Raw genomic sequence first — 21,313 nt, forward strand, 5'->3', positions numbered from 1 at the left:
CTGATTAATTTCATTTTGATGGGCTTGGAGATGTAGCAAAACTGACGTATGGTGACAGAAATTCAAAGGCAGTTGAACACAGTTAAAGGTGGTTACTGATTGAAGGATAAGGGGCTATTTTCTAGATTACAGGAAATGGCTCCTATCTTGATAGGGTTATTGGATATTGTAGAGGAATGGGAATGAAATGTTTGATAATTTGAGAAAGCCTGTAGTTGAGATAATCACATTTCAGAGCACTTCAAGTTTATGTCAATTTAAATATCACAATAAGAAATAAAGAATAAGCATAAGAATATTATGGAGAAAATCACATTTAATTTTCAGAATATCACCCCCCACCTCCCCATCTATCTCACTGATGACCATTCCAGGCAGTTCATTGCTAGTGGGTTCCAGGCAGAATATTTGGGGGTTCTCAGGGGTTTGTTGTCAGCTGGTGGATCCATGGTTACTGGGCAAAGTCCTGTGGTGGCCTCAGTGCCATGGAGGGTCTGTAAGCTTCTGTGGATCTTGCCTTTTGACTTTCCTTGGGAATCTGTGACAGTACATGATGGAGCAGCTGCCCAATGATGTGAGTCCAGACCTCACATTACAGAGCCCCCAGTGGGAGTCAGGAGTCTGTCAACCTTTTATTTGCTTTTTGGTGAGTCTCATATTCTTGTTCAGATTTGTGCAGTCTGTTAGAAGCCATCTTTTCTAGTTTGCTAATGCTGCCAGAATGCAAAACACCAGAGATGGATTGGCTTTTATAAAAGGGGGTTTATTTGGTTACAAAGTTACAGTCTTAAGGCCATAGAGTGTCCAAAATGTCAACAGCAATCAGATACCTTCACTGGAGGATGGCCAATGGTGTCTGGAAAACCTCTGTCAGCTGGGAAGGCATGTGTCTGGCGTCTGCTCCAAAATTCTGGTTTCAAAATGGCTTTCTCCCAGGATGTTCCACTCTAGGCTGCAGTTCCACAAAAATGTCACTCTTAGTTACACTTGGGATATTTGTCTTCTCTTAGCTTCTCTGGAGCAAGAGTCTGATTTCATCAGCCATCTTCAAGCTGTCTCTCATCTGCAGCTCCTGTGCTTTCTTCAAAGTGTCCCTCTTGGCTGTAGGTCCTCTTCAAAACATCACCTTCACTGAGTTCCCTCTGCCTGTCAGCTCATTTATACGGCTCCACTGATCAAGGCCCACCCTAAATGGGTGGGACCATGCCTCCATGGAAATATCCAATCAGAGTCATCACCAACAGCTTGGTGGGGTGCATTCCAAAGAAACTCTCATAGAATTACAATCTATCAACACTGATAACATCTGCCCACACAAGATTACATCAAAGATAATGGCATTTGGGGGACACAATATATTCAAACTGGCACACCATCTTTATACAAGATGTGAAAAGCAGTTTGCAGACACACTGGCTGCACTGATAGAAAAGAAAGTCAACAGCTTACCAAGGTTAGTGCAGCTCATGGAGACATGAAGAGACTGAATCAGGTTTAGGAAAGGCCAGGCTACAGAAAGGATCTTTAAATATACCCAGCCTTATTGACACCTACAGAAAGACAAAGAGGTTTAGAGGAATGATGATTGAGGAATTAAGTTTTCTGGTCCTAGAACAAAAGGAAGAAAGCTCCAAATGCTTCAAACAATATGATATGGGAGAGATGCTAGAATCACTGGCATCACCAGAAGAGGTCATGAGAACCAACAGAGCACAAGGCCATTTTCCACACCCAGAGTGTGGCCCCCTTACTCTCTGCTTAAGAAATTATGTATATATTCAAGGGACTACATGAGAGACATATTGATATTTCTTTGTGTTTATTTATTTGATTATTATATTTATCAGTTTATGTATTCATATGCTAATACTTATCAGTCTGCTATATATATAATTGTAATTTAAATATACATATTAACAATGAGGCTTTTCAAATTCAAAGCAATATTCATTTGCCAGTAGATTCCCAGCCATCCTAAGTCATAAGAAAAGTAATAACCTTTTATCTAAGTATGGATTAGTTAAAAGAATATTAAAAGTAAGCATATGAATTTTTTGGAGGGACATTAAGCTTACAGAGAACCTTATATTATTTAATATTATCTTCTGAGATTAAAAAGTGGATAAAATTGAAATGATAAATTCACATGTAGTTGTTCTTATTCCAGTGCAAAAGTGCTGCAATATTAGTTTTCTTGGGAGAAAGAAACCCCTCTTAAAAATATAAGGAAATATTCTCCATCTCTTTCCTCATCCCTTTCTCTCTACCGCATGGAAATTCCTCAACAGAAAGTTTGGTAGCAGCAAGGAGCTCCTCTCTCAGGGAAGCTGTAGACATCCTTAAATTAGTTTGTTTTAAATAATGTCCCCGTGGTGGATTGCACAAACTGGAATTTACTAATGATGGAGAAAAGCAGCAGCTGTCTCTCTGAACATCTCTGGGATCCACATGAGACAGATGACTGATAAAATATGATTTCTCTTCAAAAGAGAGAAAGAAGCATGGGTTTGTGGCTATTGATACAGTGGTGATAATGAGAAAGACAATACCTGTCCTTTGGAGGCTGATATTTTAGGAGAAAAAGGATGATTGTAAAGGAAATTAAATAGAATACATAGTATATCAGGAGATGTTAAGGATGATGCAGAAGTATAAGCAGGAAGCATAGGGAGAGGAGGATGTGGAGAGAAGGGGAGTCTTTGAAGGAGATTTCAGGGAAGGCCTCTGAAGAGATTTCTGGGAAGTGAGGGACTTTTGGGCAAGCACTGAAGCATGAGGTGCCAGAAGAGGTGATGGCCTGAAGTAGTGATGATCAGCAGGATGTTATTGAGGACTAGTGAGAGGCCAGAGTGGCTAGAACACAGTGAGTGACATCCCAGCTTGTGGGGTAATGGGTGTCATGGGACAGATGACTGAATACCCTGTCAGAGATTTATTTTAATTTACAAAGGCAGTGTATGCGACCTGGGGAAATAGGTAAAGCAGAAAGATGAAGTGAAGACTATGACAGACAACTGAGGCTGAGGGTGGTGATGACTGGATAAGGGCCAGAAGAGCAGAAATGGAGATGCAGAGTTGAGGTCAGATCCAGTTTCTGATCTTTAAGCAGAGCCTGTGACACTTACTGATGACTCTGGGTGGAAAGAAGAGAGTAGAATTGGGGGTTGAGAAGGATTTCCACAAGGACATGTGCATGAGAGTAGAGGAGTGCATTTGGTGGGAAATTGGAATAAGTTTCTGTTGGAGGAGAGAGGTGTCAGAAGCCCATGAGAACATCAGATTAGAAGGACCATATGCCCAGGATTTAAAAGCAACTTGGACACAGTGTTATCACAAGGACATTAAAAATGTGATGAGTCATTGGTGAGTGCATTGAGTTTAACAGGGAAGACTTCCAAAGACTGGGTAGAATTCAATGGGTAAACTAGTGACTTTCCTTGTGGCCAGACCCTCTTTGGGTTTTCCCATCATCAACATCACAAGGAACCTCAACATGACCGTCAATTAGTCTTTGTCTTTGTTAAACTTCTTACCCTATCATTTGCTGAGACCCTTGTACAAAAACTTGCTATTCAGATTTAGGCTGCCCTCTTACATATTTTAGTTCATCAATTTTCAAAAGCCATGAACTTAGGTGCATAAAAATATTAATTTCTCTTTTTTTCTAGGAATTTAAACATTTTATAAGGAAAGGACACTCCATTTCTGGTAATTTTCATTAATATTTTTTCCTTTATATCTACATATGGACAAAAGTTTTACTGCTTTTAATAGCCATATGGTATATTGCCTTATGCCTTTTACTTCCAAACTTGCTGTATGTCACATGAGTTGTACAATAAACCATATAAAGTTATTAAATTCCATTTGACATTTTATTAGACAGAATATTTGTATTTAATATATTTTCTATTAAATTTTCATTTTAGTCTTCCTTTTTCCATATACTTTCTGTTACTCCTCTATGTTCAGTGTTGTGTTATTTTTTTCCTCTCCAGGATACCTTCTATGGGACTTATTATTGGTTTATATTTTTTTCAGGAGTATTCATACCAGTTTTATTATTTAAGAATTTAATTTAATTTTAGGAATTAAATGAAATTGGTAAATAATTTAATTTAATTTAGTTTTTACAAATTTAATTTATACATATTCACCTTCTTTAAGATCTATTCAATGTCAGAAATGATTGTTTTTTAGTATTTCCACAGTGTTGTGCATTGTTCATTACCACCAATATTAGAACATTCCATTACACTGTACAGAAAAACCCCATGCTTCTAGGCAGTCAACTCTCACTACCCCATTCTTACACACCCATGCATATCTAATGTCTATTATGTCTCTATACATTTATTTCTATTTATAGTCTACATAAATAGAATCATTGAATAGGAAGTTCTTTGCATCTTATATGTTTCAATTTGCATGTTTTTAAATTAGAGAAGTTTTACATTAACAGAAAAGTCATGTAAAATATACAATGCTCCTGTAATCAGCTATTGTTGACATTTTTCATTGGTGTGGTATCTTTGTTACAAGTGATGAAAAAATATTAAAATAGCACTATCAAATATCATCCATCATTTATATTAGGTGTATTTTTCCCATTTACCACACTATTATTAACACCTTGTATTAGTACCTTCATTATATTTCATAAAAGAACATTTTTATACTTGTATTGTCAACCCCAGTCCATTGTTAACAACAGCATTCACTTTGTTACCCTTCCCATGTTTGACCTTCTACCTTTCATTCTATTAACATACCCCACCCAAAATTTCCCCTTTCTATCAAATTCACGTACATAATTCAGTGCTGTTAATTCAACCTACATAAACATTCTATCACTACCATCTATTTCCAGACCTAACCAATCAAATCAACCTAAATAGAAGTTCTGTTCATGTTGAGTATTAGGTCTCCATTCTCTACCCCAAAATATCCCCTGGTAACCTATATGCTCGGTTCTAACTTTATGATTTTGCTTTTTCTAATAAGTCATATCAATGAGATCATACAGTACTTGTCTTTTTGTGCATGGCTTATTTCATTCAGTATAATGTCCTTCATTTCATCCATGTTGGCACATGCATCTGATTTAATTCCTTTTATAAAGCTGAATCATGTTGCTTCCTATGTATATACCACATTCTGTTTATCCATTCAATATTGGTGGACATTTTTGTTGGTTCCATCTTTTGGCAGTTGTGAATGCTGTCACTGTGAATATCAGGGCAGAAATATTTGTCCATGTCTCTGCTTTCAATTTTTCTGAGTACATGTCTATTTGCAGGATTGCCAGATCATACTGTACTTCTATACTTAGCTTCCTGAGGAAATGCAAAACAGTTTTCCACAGTGACCACACCAGTTTGTGTTCCCACCAACAATTAATGAGTGTCACTATTTTCCACAGCCTCTCAATAACACTTGCAATATACCGCTTTAAAAAAAAAGTAGCCATTCTTGTGGGTGTGAAATAACTCTCATTTAGATTTAATTTGCATTTATCTAATTTTAGTGATGTTGAGCAAATTTTCATGTGATTGTTGAAATATTTGTATGTCCTTTTTGAAAAATGTTGATTCCAATCTTTGGCCCATTTTGAAATTGTGTTATCTGTCTTCTTATTTTTCAGTTTTAGGGTTTCCTTATTTATTCTGGATATTAAACACATATCAGATATTTGGTTTATAAATATTTTCTCTGAATTGGTAGATAGTGTTTTCACTTTTGTTACAAACTCATTTGATGTACAAATTGTTTAATTTTGAAATCACATTTATATATTTTTCTTTTGTTTCCTGTGCTTTGAGTATAAGTTCCAGGAAAACATTGCCAAATGCAAGGTCTTTGAGATGATTCCCAACAGTTCTTTGGGTTTATCTTCCTGGCTTCATATTCATGTCTTTGATCCATTTTGGGATGGTTTTTGTGTATTTTGTGATATAGTGCTCCTCTTTCATTCTTTGAATATGGATATCCAGCTCTCCTAACATCATTTTTTGAAGAGTATCCTCTTCTCATTGCATGATTTGACAATGTTGTCAAAAATCAATTCTCTCTATATGTGAGGGTAAATTTTGAATACTAATTTCAATCCATTGGTTGATATATCTATCCTTCTGCAAGTAAAAGGATGTTTTGACCAGGATAACTTTGTAATATGCTTTAAAATAAAGAAGTGGAGTCCTCCTATGTCATTCCCTTTCAAGATGTTTTTGGCTATTCTTGCCCCTTATGCTACCAAATAAATTTGGTAATTGGATTTTAAATTTCTGCAAAGTCGGCTATTTGTATTTTGTTTGTGATTTCATTGAATCTGTAAATCATTTTAGGTAAAATTGATGCCTTAATGATATTTAATCTTCCAATCCATGAACTCAGAATGTCCTTCAATTTATTTAAAAACTTCTACAGTCAGTTTGTTCAAACACCACAATTCCATGGAATTTTGAACAGGAAGTGACCTATGGTAGGTCTGTATATGTTAGAGTGAAATAGCAACACATCCCAAAGTAATTTGGGCAGAGAATAACAATGTATATTCAGGGCCCCCTGAAGAGCTGGGGGAGGATGTGGAGGTGTTGGGCTTCCTCAAATGGATTCTTGCTGATGTTCTCACAAACACTGTGGACTGACAGATTGATATTCTGAGCAGTCTGTCTTGGGGCTTGCCCCTATGAAGCATATTACTGCAAAGGAGAGGCTAAAGCTGCTTATAATTGTACCTGAGTCTCCCCCTGAGTGCCTCTTTGTTGCTCAGATGTGGACTTCTCTCTCTAGCTAAGCCACCTTGGCAGGTGATCTCACTGCCCTCCCCCCTCCATGGGACCTGACTTCCAGGCATCTAAATCTCCCTGGTAATGCAGGATATGACTCCCAGGGACCTGGCATTGTGGGATTGAGAACATCTTGACCAAAAGAGGGATGAAAATGAGGCTAAATAAAGCGTCAGTGGCTGAGAGATTTCAAATGGAGTCAAGAGGTCACTCTGATGGACACTTTTGCACACTATATAGAAAGCACTTATTAGGTTTTAATGTATTGGCATAGCTAGAAGTAAATACCTGAAACTACCAAACTCCAACCCAGTAGCTTTGACTCTTGAAGATAACTTTATAAAAATGTAGATTACAAGGGGCAATAGTGTGATTGTGAAAACCTTGTGGATTGCACTCCCTTTATATAGTTTATGGATGGATGAGTACATAAATGGGGACAAAATCTAAATGACAAATAGAATGAGATGGGGGGTATTTGGGTGTTCCTTTTATTTTTATATTTTATTCTTATTCTGATACTTTTTGGTATAAGGAAAATGTTTAAAAATAGATTGGGGTGATAAATGCACAACTATATGATGGTACTGTGAACAGTTGATTGTACACCATGGACAATTGTATGTTATGTGAATATATCTCAATAAAACTGAATTTAAAATAAAAAATGGATACTTTAATTTAATAGATACTTTAATAGTCCTGTTTTCAAAATGGTATGGATAATTATCTAGATCTCAAAATGAAAGTGATAAAATGTACCAGACTGAAAGTATTAGAGAACTGGACCCCCAGTTGTAAACACTCTGTCTTGGAGTGTGGCACTAATTTGTCTTAAAGGAGCTACCTTGCAGGAAGTTCTTAATATTTCAAGGCTTTTGCACTCTATATCTCTGTTTACAAGTCACCAAACACTTCTCTCTCCATTAAAAGATGGAAGACAACTGGCTAAAGCCTTAGGGAGCCCTGAGGTTCACAGCATGGGAATAATAATAGGAAAGCATTTAGGAGAATAGGATAACCAATGGTCTTCTGCATTTATCACCTCTATATATGATTATTTTCAAATATTGGGATATTTGTTACCTGAAGAAAATTATCTGTTTGAATAACATGATACTAAAGTCAAGATATGATGATTTAAAATTAATAACTTCCTAATAATATTGTTAATATTATGTGCAATAGAATATGTGAAGTGATTATTTCATGCTTAGTAATTTACTTAGTATCCAGTACTGCTAGCCTCCACTTTAGCAGTTGTCAATAAATAATTGGTAATTAAATAGGAATGACAAGAACTCTTCCAGTCTTGAAACTCTTAAGCTGTATGAGTTGGAGAAAGTTAAATAAACTCTCTGAGCCTCAGTTTAATCATGTCTAAAAGAGGAAAAATATGCTTCTCCCATGAGATTATCTATAAGGTTTAATTTACATAATAAATGTAAAGCACCATATCTATCAAATAAATGTTAGCTCTTTCCTTTCTCCCTGCTCCAGCAGAAAATGTTGCCTTCTGATTTGATGGAAAGTAATGAGAGAAGATATTTTTTAAAAAGAAGAAAATGTCTTACCTGTTAAAAATTTCCTTAAATCTCAGATACTGTTACAATGCTGTACTGTATAATCAAAACATAAGCATTCAATAATTGACTGAACTTCAGCTCTGCAAAAAGAAATGTTTGGGAATTAAGAAAGCTGATTGAATAACTTTTAATAATTATAGTAAGATTCCCCAAACCAATATATAAATGTTTATTGGAAATTTATATTAAAACAGGTATGTGAAAATAGACATAGAATGTGAGAAAAGAGAGGATAAAAAGCAAAAATATCAATCAAATAGTGGTAATTTTGAATAAATTAAATAAAATAATAGTATCAGTAATAATAGTCAAAATGATTCACATTTATTGAGGAATTTCTATCTGATATGCACTGTGCCTGAATTGATTTGCATGGTTTTACTTAAGTAGATCCCTGAAATCAGTGTTAATTTTATCCTCCTTTTGCAGACAAAGAAATTAGGTCTTAACAAAGTTAAGCAACTGCAAGGGCCAAACTCATAGTAAGAATAGAATGTAGGATTCAAACCAAGTTATCTAATTTCCAAGTTGGCATAATGACTGAGTCTGAAAATTTTCAAAACTTGAGAAGGTAGGGGAGGGGCACCATTTGCCCATTTGTCTATAAAAGTACATAGCAGAGGTGTCTTGATGTATGTGTGTAGACAATGTAACTTCTTCCACTTGTTTATGATTTGTTTCACTTCTAGTCTCAACAATATTATTTTTTTCTCATGGGGAACTTGTCTTTATTTACATTTTTTCCTATGAATTTTAATGATTTATATATATATATATATATAATGCCATTTATTTGTTATTTTCTAAATATTTTGTCTCTGGCATATGGAAATAAAATTGACTTTTATAGAATAATTATATATGCAGTATGACACAAGATTGTTAAATTTCCTTATTTCCATTCTTTTATTTATTTGAAGATAGATGCATTTAAGCCTATAACACAGCAGATCTCCATAATCTTTAGCTCATAGCATTTTCTAATTTTCATTGTAACTTATTTTTTTGCCACAAGTCCCATATTTCCATGCTTTTATTTTCATCTCCACATACACAGACCTTATGATCTGTGACAAATCCCATATATATATATATATATATATATATATATATACACACACATATGTGTATATGTGTATATATATATATAAATATATATATATGTATATATCCAACAGGATTGCATGCATATGTGCACCACAGATATATACTAGAATGTTCACATCAGCACTACTGAAAATACCTCCACATTGATATAACCCAAATAACCATCACCAGTAGTATATATAAGTATTATACAATAATAAAAATTAATTAACTACTGCTATCTATACTGCCATGGATGGGTCTCACGAACATAGCATTATGTGAAACCTGCCAGATAAAAAATTACATACACTGTGAATTCATATATATATGTATATATGTATATGTATGTATGTATATGTGAATTCAACAAGATGCACAAATAATCACTGTTACAAGTAGTATAGTAGTTCCTGTTGGGAAGGAAGGTGGATAGTGAATGGGAAAGACATGAGCAAGTCTTCTCATTTGCTGATTATATGCCATCACTGTCAAACAGATGTGCTCATTTTGTGATAATTTCTTAGGAATTATGAACTTATACCTTGTAACTATAATTTCATATGAATCTGTGTAAACCATCTTTCAAATCAGTATCTTAAGAGGTATATTACTTGCATAAATGTACATGTATTTTAGTGCATGTAGATTAGAAGTTCTGTTGTAACTTACAGTTAAAAACAGATAAAATGCTGTAAAATACTAACAATTAATTTCATCAATAAGAGATTGAGAATGTTTGGAATGCTTAGGTCAAAACAAAGTTCAAAATAAGTAGAGGTAAGCTGCACTTTGAAACTATAAATGGACATAAATCTCATGTTTTGAGGAAGGACATGACCTAGAAATATAAATTTGGGTGTAATCATCATGGGGAATATTCAATTCCTTTATTATTCCTTATAATGTAGCTTTATAAAAAATGTTTCCTGCTTGATATTGAGTATAATCTGGATTCAAAATTGTGTCAATGAGTATTTTTATATAAAACACAAATGGTTCACATATAAGGAATTTCAATTGTGCAGCACTATGAAAAATGAAATATTTTAGACCCATTCAATTGTCAAAACTTAAGAAGTCTTAACTGAAAAATAACTGAATATTGGAGAAGTCAATCTCCAAGATATCATATATTCCTTTTGGGAATGAAAATTGTTACAATGATTTTTCATTAATACAACCATTTAGCTTTATTCTGTCACCATTCACACCCTATCAACAAGCAAGTCCAGTCATCGTTATATACCTAATATAAACTCTTGGGCTTTGGAAAAAGGTGGATTTGTACAACAATGTTCATAACATCATCACATATAATACACATGATGCAAGCATCATGGACAAAAGAATGGATACTTGTGTAGTATAGTCATAAAATAGAATTATATTGAGCAAAAAAAAGAAATGGGCCAAAGTTACTCACAACTATGCTAATGCTTTAAAAATCATGTCAAGTGAAAAAAATCAGTTCTCCAAAAGATTTCCTAGGCCATGTAATACCTTTTATATACATCATAAGATCTAAAACAATAAAATCAATAATTCCACATGAATATATATTTGGTGATGTAATGGGGGAGGCATAGGGATAGGTTATGTAGAAGCATTGGAAAAACTTAAGCAATTTTACTGTTTTGGGTTTTGGGTTGGTTGATGGACTACAGGTGTGCATTATAAACCAAAAATAATTAACATTCCAACTTGAATCAAGAATTAAGTTCATCATCTTCTTGACCAAAAGGGGGCAGTGAAAGGAAATGAAATAAGCTTCAGTGGCAGAGAGATTCCAAAAGGATCTGAGAGGTCACTCTGGTGGGCACTCTTATGCATAATGTAGACAACCATTTTTAGGTTCTAATGAATTGGAATAGCTATCAGTAAATACCTGAAACTATCAAACTACAACCCAGAATCCATGAATCCTGAAGATGATTGTATAAAAATGTAGCTTATGAGAGTTGAAAATGTGATTGGGAAAGCCATGTGGACTACACTCCCCTTTGTCCAGTGTATGGATGGATGAGTAGAAAAATGGAAGCAAAAAAAAGGCTTCCAGTGTTCTTTTTTACTTTAATCATTCTTTTTCACTTTAATTTTTATTCTTATTATTTTTGTGTGTGTGGTAATGAAAATGTTCAAAAATTGATTTTGGTGATGAATGCACAACTTTATAATGGTACTGTGAACAATTGAATGTATGGTTTGTGTGACTGCATGGTATGTGAATATATCCCAATAAAAATGAATTAAAAGATCACAACAAAAAATTAAATTCCTAAAGGGCATTAAAAATTGTTTTTAAAATTATTGGCAATGGATGCTAAGAGGTTGTCAATGATTTTTTAACATATTCTCAGACAACATACTATCCCTTCCAATATCATTGTTCATACATAGATGTAACACCAGTAACAGTTTTGTTTGCATGATGACTTTTACCTAACTTCAAATTTAGGATCAAGTGTTTTAGAAATCCACTGCCTTATTAAGCTTCAACATGTATGCACTAAAAATTTCACGTGATTTCCTGATTGGAATACAAAATATCAATATCACTTTCCAAAAGGGTTTGATATTACTAACAAATTTGAACATACACATTATCAATGGCCAAGCTGATTCACTCCTAGGTACATGTCCAAAAAAACTGAGCTCATAAGCTCATAAAAGCAGATCTGTATGGAAATTTTTATGGCACTTTCATTTATTATAGCCCAAAATGTACAATTTCAGACTGGAAACAATTGTCTAATGTGTACACATTGGAACATTAACTGGTAATAAGTGGTGATATTATTGATACATGGAAAAGTATGGTTGAATCTCATGAGCATGTTGAGGAAAAGTGCCAGACACAAAAGAGAAGTTATTTTCTAATTCCAGTAATTAGAGATTCCACTCAGTGATGATGGAATTCAGAGTGATGATTAACTTTGTTGGGGCACAACTGATAACAGGGAAAGAACACAAAGGAACTGGATGATGGAAATGTTCCACCTTTGGTTTTCTCCAGCAGGAATAATGGCATTTTCATAATTCCAGTTGATTAATGCAAAAGTTTAGTTTAACTTTCAACTCTTCTAATTCCTTAACATTTCACTCTGTTCACAATCTTCAGATGTCCCTCATTACTACTTGGGCCAATTCTTGCTCCTCCACCATTGTCTCCATGGTCCAAAGCTGTTTTTTATCAAAATTGGACTTCTGCTGTGGCCTCCTAACAGAACAAAGCCACAATCCTCACTATGATCTCTTGCACAGCAAGTTCTGTCCCTACTACCTCTGCTCATTTCCAACTACTTGATAGTTTACTCCTTTGACCTACCAGAGCATGTCCCTTTTACAGCATATCCTCAGTTGCTTCTCTGTTTTTCCATAACATTCATCTCCTTATATCCACTTCATTCACTTCCTCATCTACTTTCAGTATTTGTCTAAATACCACCTTTTAAATTTTCTCTTCACTGACAAGTTTACTTAAAATTGCAAAATTTCCTGACTTTTTTTTATCTGAATCTCCTGCTTAAATTTTATTCATGGCAGTTACTACTTTTTGATGTATTACAAAATATATTTGATCATTTTTTTCTTGTTTCCACACTGAAATGTAAACTTCATGACATCAGAGATTTCTGTCAGTTTTTGTTTTTCTCTAGACCAGTGCCTTAACTATGCCACACACATAGCTAAAGAATGGGAACATGCATTGACTGACTGAATGAATGACAGTGCGTATGCACTTTATATTACTATATGGTTGTTACCTAGAATTCTTGATGTTGAATGTTTGGGTTGGCTAAATTCCCAATGCATTGCTTTTCTGAGTGTTAAACATGGAATTACAAAATACTTGTCATTTATGTGGCAAATGTGACAAATGTTAAAAGTTGATGGATCTGAGTTTACAGTGAGGGGTATATAGGAGTTCTCTGTATGGCTTTGTTTTATTTTGCAACTGTCCAGTATGTTTGAAATTATATTTTTTATTTTTTATTGAGGCTGTTCACATATCATACAATATCCAAAGATCCAAAGTGTACAATCAATTGCCCATGGTACCTCATACAGCGGTGCATTCATCACCACAATTTATATATATATTTTTTAATTTTTAGAACATTTTCATTACTCCAGAAAAGAAATAAAGACAAAAAAGGAAACACAAATCATCCCATACCCCTAACCATCCCCCTCCATTATTGACTCATAGTATTGGTATAGTACATTTCTTACTGTTGATGAAAGAATGTTAAAATACTAACTGTAGTATATAGTTTGCAATAGGTATATATTTTTCCTATATGCCTATTATCAACTTCTAGTTATAGTGTCATACATTTGTTCTAGTTCATGAGAGAAATTTCTAATATTTGTACAGTTAATCATAGACATTGTCCACCACAAGATTCACTGTTTTATACATTCTTATCTTATAACCTCCAACTTTCCCCCTGGTGACAGATGTGACCCTGAGCTTACCCCCTCTATCACCCTCATACACCATTCAGCACTGCCAGCCATTCCCACAACATGCTACCATCACTACTGTTCACCTCCAAATATTTAAGTTCACCCCAGTTGTACACTCCTCTCAGAATAAGCAACTACTCCCCATTCTTCAGACTTGCCCTATATCCTGGCAACTTATGTTTCCAGGAATGAAATTTTCCAAAGTGCTGCTCTTGGGGTTTTTTGCCTTCTCTTAGCTGCAGTTTAACTTATGTTTCATTTCAGTTGTCACCCAAAGCCTCTGCTTGTTGGGGATTCATAGCTTTTATCAAGCAGTCCATGTTTGTTAATTAAAACCCCAGTTGGAACTCAACTGAACTGTATTCACTTGCTCCACTTGGAGAGTGCTGCTCTCTAGCACCATGAGGCTTTGCAGTTCAGACCATGAGGGTGGTGCCTCCTGGCTTGAATCCACACTTTATACTTACAGATTTTATGCTGTAATATCAGGCATTTCTCCCAATTCAGGCTGGTGTATGATGAGTGGACAATCATTTTTACCCCCCTCAGTTATTCCAGATTATTTACTAGCTGTTCCTGGTTGTTTATTAGTTGTTCCAGGGGGACAAACTAGCTTCCATTCCTCTCTACGCTGCCACCTTCTTCCTTTAAATTATTTTTAATTAAAATATATTAAAATGAAAAGTATTTATTAAATAGGAATATTCAGTTGACAAGTATGAATTTTATTGTTTTAGAAACTTAAAACTAGATATGTTAACAATGAGTTAAATACATGTATATCTTTTGTACAAATATATTAATCACAATAGCCTTTATAAGAGAAATTTAGAATGATGAGCACATGATGATAAAAGTAAATAATACTTAAACAAAATATCAAAATGATGATATTGCATGCACAGGGTCAAAAAATAGATATGGAAACTAGATAGTTACAGATTTTACACACATTCACACACATGAGTAAAAAGAATGCACAATTATTAGGCCCATTGATGATAATGCAGTAAAAATATATTCCATGATTTAAAAAATTAGAGACATGAAACATTCAAAACCAAAAATTTAATGCTGTTAGTCTATTGTGTGGTTTTGTTCCTTACTTGACTTGTATAAATGCTGATATATTCATAACTTTTTGAAAAATGCCTACCTCCATACCATTTCCCTTAGCCAAGTAAAATATCCAAATATTATTCTGATTCTCTTCATAAATTGTGTTGTAATCAAAATTATCTTATTATAGTAACTCAGAAAATAGGCCTTGAATAGGTTAGGCTTTATCCGATTCTATACACAGGTTGACTTTCAAGAGAATATGGTTACTCATCCAGTTACCATAAGCTCTGAATGGATTTTGACCCTTGGAATATATTAATTATGCTCAATTCCTCATCAACTTTTGCAGCATGGAATATATTTTAAATTTCTGCAATGTTTAAAAAGTTATATGGAGAGAGGATGTAAGAAGGTGGCATAGAGAGGAGTGGAAGCTAAGTAGTCCCCCTGGAACAACTTAAAAAACAGAAAGAACTAGTAAATAATCCAGAAATAACTGCAGGGGAACAAACATGACCATCCACTCATCATACATCAACCTGAATTGGGAGGAATGCCCAAGATCACAGCATAAAATCTGTAAGTGAAATCTGCAGATTAGGATCAGGAGACCCCCTACCCCACAGCCCAAGCTACAAAGCCTCATGGTCCCAGAGAGAAGCTTTCTCCCAGCAAGCAAATATAGCTCAACTGAGCTCCAAGTGGGGTTTTAATTAGTGAGTGTGAACTTCTCACTATGGGGTACAAATCCCCAACAAGCAGAGGCTTTGGGTGATGACTGACCTTGGAGAGCTGGAGGGTTGCCTCAGACTAGCTCTGAAGGGGACTTTCTGTTCATTTTTTGACTCAGTGGAGAAAGTCTCAGCCATTCTCAATTCCCAGTTCTGTGACCCAGACAAGGGTATAGCACAGGCAGAGAGAGACCATTGAAATGTTAATGACCCCCCCCTAGGGGGTCTATCTTCTCTAAGAGGAAAGGGGTGGGGCCCAGCTCTACTACCTGCCTTTCATTCAGAACTTGGGGAAAAACAGCCACACCTCTTACACCAGCCAAGAACTATAGGCTGACAGGTGCCACCTGCTGGGAAGAAAAGCACAGTGACCAGAGGCATCACAGGGTGCACCAATTTTTTAAGACACACCCTTAGGGAAACCAAATACTGAATATTTCTTCCTTCTGGGACCTTAGCCCATTCAGGTCCGGGGAGGACTGATTGGGGTAACCAAGGAAACCATGCCTAGACACAGAAAACTACAACCTACACCAAGAAAAATGAGGTTATGGCACAGTCAGGGGAACAACTTGCACTTCAACAGTGATGCAGGAATTGAAACAACTAATAATAAGTGAATTCAAAAAGTTTAGGGAAGATATGGTGAAAGAGCTGAATGGTATAATGAAAAGACAGGACATACATAAGGTAGAAGCTGAAAGTTCCAAATACCAACTGGCAGAATCTATGGAAATGAAAGGCACAACACAAGAGATGAAAGACTCAATGGAAACATGCAACAGCAGATCTCAAGAGGCAGAAGAAAACACTCAGGAACTGGAGAACAAGGCGCCTGAAAGCCTACACACAAAAGAACAGATAGAGCAAATAATGAAAAAAAAAACTGGGAACTTAAACACAAAATAAAAAGCAAGAATTTACATGTCATTGGTGTCCCAGAAGGAGAAGAGAAGGGAAAAGGGACAGAAGCAATGATAGAGCAAATGATCAATGAAAATTTCCCATCTCTTATGAAAGACATAAAATTATGGATCCAAGAAGCACAGCATACCCCAAACAGAATAGATCTGAATAGGCCTACACCAAGACATTTAATAATCAGATTATCAAACATCAAATATAAAGAGAGAAGCAATCTATCACCTACAAAAGAAGCTTGATAAGACTGTGTGTGGATTTCTCAATAGAAACCATGGAGGTAAGAAGGAAGTGTGGTGATATATTTAAGATACTGAAAGAGAAAAACCACCAAGAATCCTATATCTGGCAAAAGTACCCTTCAGATATGAGATAAAGCTTAAAATATTCTCTGACAAACAGATGACAGAGTTTGTGAGCAAGTTACCTGCTCCACAGGAAACATTAAAGGATGCACTGCAAACAGAAAGGAAAAGACAGAAGTGAGAGGTTTGCAAAACAATTTTGAGAGATAGTACAGCAATGTATTTACACTGAACAAAGGTGACTGTGAATATGGTTGAAAGAAGAAGGCTGGGATCATGTGGGACACCAGAAAAAAAGATGAAAAATAAATACAGACTGTGTAACTCAGGGAAACCTAGAATGCTCAACAATTGTAATAAAAGGTGCAAATATGTTTTTACATGAGTTAGAACAAATGAATGTCAATGTTGCAAGGTGTTAAAATAGGGTGGGATTGGGGGGAAATACAATCAATGCAAACTGGAGGCTAGAATTAACAGAAACATTATTTTGTGCTTCCAGATTCTAAATATATAATTCAAAACTACTCAGATTATTCAGAACTAGGAAAGTTTGAATTGCTTGTGAAAAGGAAATCAACAGAGGTTAACACTGAGATAACACATATGTCAGAATTATCTGACAGTGTCCTTCAGGATGCTATTTATAAAATGGTCTGAGAGAGATGGAAGAAGATGGCAGCATAGAGAGTAGTGGAAGCTGACTTTTCCCCCTGAAACAACTAATAAACAACTAGGAACAACTAGTAAATAATCTGGAATAACTGCAGCAGGACAAATGACAGTTCACTCATCATGCACCAACCTGAATTTGGAGCAATGTCTGAGATCACAGCATAAAATCTGTAAGTAAAAACTGTTGATCCAAGCCAGGAACCCCTTCCTCAGATGGCCCAAGCTGCAAAACTTTGCAGTTCTAGAAATCAGCACTCTCCAAGCAAGCAAATATACCTCAGTTGAGCTCCAACTGGGGTTTCAATTAACAAATGTTGACCACTCAATACAAGCTATGAATCCCTAACAAGCAGGCAGAGGATTTTTGTGACACCTGACCTTGGAGACCCAGAGGGTGGTCACAGACTGGCTGTGAAGGGGGCTTTCTTTCCCTTTTATGGCTCAGTGAAGAAAGCCTCAGCCATTTTCAGTTCCCAGCACTCTGACATGAATAGAGATAACAGAGACAGAGAGACTATTCAAATATAAATAAACTCTCAATAGGGGATATATTTTCCCTAAGAGGAAGAAGGTGATGTTAAGCTCTACTACCTGCCTTCCATTTAGAACCAGACCCCAGAGCCTGGGGGAAAACAGTCATGGGCCATACCTCCTTACACCAGTCTGGAGCTACAGGTTGACTTGTGCCAACTGTTGGGCAGAAAATCAGTGACTTAAGGCCTCACAGTGTGCATCAATTTTCTAAGACACACCCTCATGGAGATGTGATACTATTTCCTCCTTCAGAGACCTGAGACCATTCTGGCCTGGGAAAACCTAATTGAGGTAACAAAGGAAATCGGATGTCTAAACATAAAAGTACAACCTACATTAAGAAAAATGGAGTTATGGTCCAGTCAAAGGAACAAACTTACACTTCAACTGAGACACAGGAATTTGAACAAATAATACTAAATCAATTCAAAAAATTTGCAGAAGATATGGCAAAGAGATGAAGTGTCCAATGAAAACACTGGGATTACATAAGGTAGAATTCAGAAGTTTGAAAAAAAAACAACTGGCAGAAACTATGGAAATGAAAGGCACAACACAAGAAATGAAAGATGCAATGGAAATGTACAATATCAGATCTGTACAATATCATATCTCAAGAGGCAGAACAAAACACTCAGGAACTGGAGAACAAGGCACCTGAAAGCCTACCTGAAAGCAGATAGAGAAAAGAATGGAAAAATATGAGCAATGTCTCTGGGAATTGAATGACAACATGAAACATAGAAAAGTATCTGTCATATGTGTCCCAGAAGGAGAAGAAAAGGGAAAGGGGGCAAAAACAATAGTAAAGGAAATAATCAATGAAAATTTCCCATCTCTTATGAAAGACTCAAAGTTATGGATTCAAAAAGCACAGCATACCCCAAACAGAATATATATGAATAGGCCTATGCCAATACACTTAATAATCAGATTATCAAATGTCAAAGATAGAGAGAATCCTGAAAGCAAGAGAAAAGTGATCCATCACATACAAAGTAAGCTCGATAAGACTATGTGTGGATTTCTCAATAGAAACCGTGGAGGCAAAAAGGAAGTGGGGTGAAATATTTAAGATACTGAAAGAGAAAGACACCAACCAAGAATCCTATATCAAGCAAAACTGTCCCTGAAATAAGAGGAGAGCTTAAAATATTCTCTGACAAACAGAAAATGAGAGTGTTTGTGAACAAGATACCTGCTCTAAAGGAAAAGGAATCTCTGCAGACAGAAAGGAAAAGGCAGGAGTGAGAGGTTTGGAAAACAATTTTGGAAGATAGTAGCAAAGCCATGTAAGTACACTGAACAAAGATGACTGTGAACATAGTTGAAGGAGGAAGGTTAAGACCATGTGGGACACCATAATGAAACATGAAATATAAAGATTGGGACTGTGTAACTCAGTGAAACCTAGGGTGCTCAATGATTGTGATAAAATGTACAAATATGTTTTTTCATGAGGGAGAACAAAAGAATGTCAGCATTGCAAGTTGTTAAAAATAGGGTGGGATTGGGGGAAATACAAAGCAAATGAGAGACTGTAAGTAACAGTAACATTTTATTATGCTTCCTTTAATATAACAAGGGCAATATACAAAAGAAAAATGCATATGGGGAACCATATGGGAAGCATATGGGAATCCTGGCACTGGTGATATTGTCTGATTCTTTATTCTGCTTATTTTATTTTATTTTTTTTATTTATCTTCATTTTATTGAGATATATTCACATACCACTCAGTCATACAAAACAAATTGTACTTTCGATTGTTTACAGTACCATTACATAGTTGTACATTCATCACCTAAATCAATCCCTGACACCTTCATTAGCACACACACAAAAATAACAAGAATAATAATTAGAGTGAAAAAGAGCAATTGAAGTAAAAAAGAACACTGGGTACCTTTGTCTGTTTGTTTCCTTCCCCTACTTTTCTACTCATCCATCCATAAACTTTCATTTCAGGTTGCAGACTCCTGGCTTCACCAAATGCACATTCCCTGTGGATTTAGCAGACCTTGTCTGGCTGGTGCGACTCTGGAAGTGGTGTTCTGTGTCACTTTCTGGTTTTTATCTAGTATTTTTCATGGAGGTGTTTTTTTGCCCTGTCTCACCTAGCCACCAGCTTAGGTTCTCCCTATCATTGTATTTTACTTTACTTTTATTTTTCTTCTTTTATACTTTTATTCTTCATTTTTCCTCCTTTTCCTCTTTCCTTGTAGAAGAAATGGAAATGTCCTCAAATAGGTTGTGGATGTGAATGCATAACTATGTGACTATACCAGGAATCATTGAATGTGTGCTTAGAATGGTTGTGTGATTGTGCATAAAACCATTTAAAAAATAAACAGAGGGATACAAGTGCCAAAGAAAATGTGGAGAGATAGATGCACCTATTCACTACTGGTAGGGAAGTAGAACCATGCAGCCTGTCTTGGGGGCAGTGTGGTGCTTCCACAGGAAACTAACTATGGGGTGCTATGTGGTCCTGCAACCACATTATTGGGCATACACTTGACAGATCTGAGAGCAAGGACATGAACCAGTATTGCATAATGGTGTCTATGGTGGCAGTATTCACAATTCACAATGGATGTACATGACCTAAGGATACATCAACCATAAATGGAATGGTAAACTGTGATGTATACATTCAATGGAATATTGAGAGGCAGCAAAAAGAAATGAAGTTGTGAGATATGCAAGAAAGTGAATGGACCTTCAGGACAATGTGTTGAGTGAAATAAGGCAGAACCCAAAAGATACACATTATAACATCTCCCTAATATGGAAGAACTATAATGTGCAAAAACTGAGAATGGAATATGAGAGCATAGAGGACCAGGGAAAGTCTTATGGTAAAGATTGCTAGATTCCAAGCTGTCACAGCAGCCACATGTTTTTATTAGTTGTAATGGTTATGTCTAAATTCTGAGATGAGCTGTTTCTATATAATCAAGTCCATCCCAGGAATTTTGGGTATCTGTGTGACACCTAAGACTCAAAGCCAGAGTTCAGCAGCTATGAATGGCAGCATTACCCCACAGAGAAAATATTAAAGAAGATGAAAAAGGGATCAGATTATAGTTACAGATATGAACAAAATGGACTTGGTTAGGACTAAGATAAACCAGAATAAAGGGAAAAG

The 21,313-nt window shown here is 35.6% G+C and overlaps 1 pseudogene; it reads left to right on the top strand.

The window, feature by feature from the left end:
* The first annotated feature begins 553 nt into the window (after window positions 1-553).
* Window positions 554-21,313, top strand: part of LOC119505144 — a 157,695-nt pseudogene continuing 136,935 nt past the window's right edge.

The sequence above is a fragment of the Choloepus didactylus genome, chromosome 10 (genome assembly GCF_015220235.1).
Source record: "Choloepus didactylus isolate mChoDid1 chromosome 10, mChoDid1.pri, whole genome shotgun sequence".
In the NCBI taxonomy this organism is placed as follows: domain Eukaryota; kingdom Metazoa; phylum Chordata; class Mammalia; order Pilosa; family Megalonychidae; genus Choloepus; species Choloepus didactylus.